The sequence below is a fragment of the Schistocerca gregaria genome, unplaced genomic scaffold (assembly GCF_023897955.1).
Source record: "Schistocerca gregaria isolate iqSchGreg1 unplaced genomic scaffold, iqSchGreg1.2 ptg000281l, whole genome shotgun sequence".
NCBI lineage: Eukaryota > Metazoa > Arthropoda > Insecta > Orthoptera > Acrididae > Schistocerca > Schistocerca gregaria.
Genome location: NW_026061774.1, coordinates 3,024,203 through 3,028,006, shown reverse-complemented (window position 1 = coordinate 3,028,006; position 3,804 = coordinate 3,024,203).

Here is a 3,804-nt window from a genome sequence, read left to right as displayed (position 1 = left end):
ATAAGTCAATAATCGATTACTAAAACTTGAATTTTACTGCTTCTTACTGGCTGATTACATCAACTTATAAGTTTCTTCTGTGTTTTACTGTGTTGCTATTAGTGCCTCCGCATACCGCAGCACACAAAGTAAGTTTGAAGACGATGAAGGTAACCGCTTCACAGAGAAATTTCAAATTCTGTGTCTGTGTCTATTGCCTGCTCATATTGTTTAAAGCAGGTTGCTCTAAATGCCCAGTGGATCTGATTCCATTGATACCTATTCTAAACAATCTCGGATTGGTAAAGACCAAGCTCTGCTTATACTTATAGTCTGGGAAGTTGACAGTAAAATATGATGGTTAAAGATGTCCACTGAGTATTCCCATATACACTGAAGTTAGCTTTGAACAACAAATTATTAATTGGCCACCTACTCTTGACTCAATAGCTACTAAGATCTTTCACTAGTGAAGGAGGTGACGACGTTGTTATGTCCACTAGAGGCTTCTGTAGTTTGCTGAAAATGATGTGATATAATTGTGCCTTGTGATTTTCTGTGGAGTTCCAGAGTAAGTTCTATACTGGTGCAGGACATTCATTCGTGCTGTTCTCATTCGAGGCAATCCTGGATTCTGAATCTCAAGCACCAGAGGATTATAAACAGCAATGCAACCTCTGTCTTCCTGGCTGTGCACTATTTCAAAGTGCTCTGGTTGACAGTCTCTTCTCATTGTGCAGTGCTTGTAGATTATTGTAAATGGATTATCTGCATTATTTAGAACATCTCATTCTAAACTTTCTAAAGAACGAGACTTTTCTGTCATGACCACTTTTTGTGTGAGGTGATAAATACCAGGAATTTGATTGCATTTTGAGAACCTAATGGTAACTAACATTATTGTCTATGTAAATTAATGGAACTGGATTTTTCCTGAGGTCAGCAGTTTTCCGAAGGTCGTCGTTTTTCCCGAGGTCGTCGTTTTTCCCAAGGTCGGCGTTTTTCCCCGAGGTCGGCGTTTTTCCCCGAGGTGGGCGTTTTTCCCCGAGGTCGGCGTTTTTTCCCAACAGCGGCGTTTTACCCCGATGTCGGCGTTTTTCCACGATGTCGTCGTTTTTCCCCAAGGTCGGCGTTTTTCCACGATGTCGTCGTTTTTCCCAAGGTCGGCGTTTTTCCCCGAGGTCGGCGTTTTCCCCCGAGGTCGGCGTTTTTCCCCGAGGTCGGCGTTTTTGCCCCGAGGGCGGCGTTTTTCCCCGAGGTCGGCGTTTTTGCCCTAAGGTCGGCGTTTTCCCCCGAGGTCGTCGTTTTTCCCAAGGTCGACGTTTTTTCCCGAGGTCTGCGTTTTTGCCCCGAGGTCGGATCAAAGATTTTTTTTCCCAAGGTCTAGAAATCTATCGATATATTGAAAATCCAAAGTATTTTCATGTATGTAGACTATACTGTTATGTCATGTCATCTTGAAACATTTATCCGACCACTAGATAATGGTATTTATCAAGATAGCGATATATTTCGTTATATCTATTTATTTCGATAATCGTTTTCTTAGGGGTACAGATTTATTTTGAGACGTCCATACTTTTCCCATTATCGATTCAATTTGATATATCGACTTACGTAGATGCGCACATTAAATCATGATATCGATTTATTTCGAGATATCTATCTATATTGAGGAGTCTATTTATTTCGAGATATCGATTGATTTAGAGTATCCGTTATATCGAGATATCGATTTATTTTGATATACCGACACAATTAAGGTTGTCTATATATTTCCAGGTATCGATATATTTCCATGTATTGGTGTACTACAGATATCGATTCTTATCGAGATATCGATATAATTCAAGGTACCTCCATATCTCTAGTAATCCATAAATTTCTAGATATCGCTATTTTGAGAGATATCTTTATATTACGTGGTACCAATATATTTCGAGATATCGATATATTTCTGTACCTCAATTTATCTCGATATGTCGACTAGCATCGAGATTTCGGTCTATATGGTAAGCCGAAATGCGTCTAGATGTCGATATACTTCGGGATATCGACTCATTTCGGTGTAGCGGTGTTTTGGAGGTGTCGATTTCTTTCGAGGTTTCGATGTATTTCACGGTGTCGATTTATTTCGAGGTTGCGATTTTTCGAGGTTGCGATTTATTTCGAGGTGGCGATTTATTTCGAGGTGGCGATTTATTTCGAGGTGTGGATTTATTTCGAGGTGTCGATGTATTTCTAGGTGACGATATATTTCGATGTTACTTGTCGACTGCATCAGCTTAGAACCTATTTCGTACAGAGTGGTGCGACTGCATACCTCAGCAGGCGACATTGATATCCAGACGATGAATTTTACCGTTTCCGAGAGAAAAGCGTGCGATGTGATGAATTGGCACTACTTCATTATGAAAACAAATGACGAAAACGTGAGGTTTTCTTCGGTTTTTCTGCCACTGCTGCCAACTTTCAGCCCACCCCCTCCTCCCCTTTCCCAGTCGTGGCGATCAGCTTTTGTGATGGAAATGGACACAGGAAAGTAATAACGTTCCATGAAATCCCATTCTAGGGACGTTCAAGGGTAAATGTTCCAGACGGTTTATTTGCATTAAGACACGCATACTGCGCATCTACAATGTCACATCTGCCAGATCGTTTCTATTGTCAACAGTGGAAAACAAAACAGCGTACTGAAGAAGCCATAGTGAGACGCGGTTTTTGGTAGACGAAATAATAGGAATACTCTAGCCATTGATAATGATGATCTAATGAGAATTCTGTTATTGTTTTGAAAGATGCATTTAAATATGCATTGAACGTAGCTCCAAATTATTTTGAGAATTATAATTGCGGTATTATGAATCTACATTGGAGATTTTGTAATGCAAAACATTTCGATCTGAGAATACTTTACGTGATAGTACGGCATTGACCTTGTGTGTCATTAGGGTAAAGTTAATTTGCCGCCATTCACATAAAATTTATCCGCCATTAACATAAAATCTATTTTTCAGCGTACTGCAATAAGGACTCACTTCAGATGATTGGACAATTAAAGAGAACTCAAACCGTTATTTTAATAGTATTCGAAGGTCCATTGCAGCATTTACCGTGGACAGTCCCTGAGCCTAGACTGTCAGTTTTATGTAGGGAGTACTACTTTAAAAAAGCACTCCGTGTTCAGGTCACAAGTGGCCAATCAGGACCATCCGACCGCCACGTCATTCTCACTGAGGGTGGAGGAGGAGCTGGCTCTCCCACTCGTTGTGGTAGTTTCCTTTGACTGGAGCCGCTACTATTCGGTCGAGTAGTTCCTCAATTGGCATGGCAAGGCTGAGTGCAACCCGAAAAATGGAAACAGCGCATAGGGGGCCGGATGGTCACCCATCCAAGTGCCGACCACGCCCGAAAGTGCTAAACTTCAGTGATCTGACGGTAACCGGTGTATCCACTGAGGCAAGGCCATTGCCCCTACCACTTTTTATGATATTTTTGATCGTAGTTCAGGTCTGATGGCTGGGAAGAATGGACGTTTACCATGTTATGCACATTTATATTTTCACTACGTCGACACAGCTGGTCCAATTACGACCACAGGTAATGGTGGCCATAATGATCGTGCCAAGCATCCCGTGTACATTAGTTACACCCAAGTGTGTGGGCATCACAGCATTCGTGACATTTAAATTTGTTACTTCTTTACTACTATACTCGCAATAAATTTTGCAGACAGTATCCGCATATGACGCTGAATGTACCTACAAAATTATATCATTGTACGACACATGTTTCGGGAGATACGTCATAAAAACTCAGGACAAG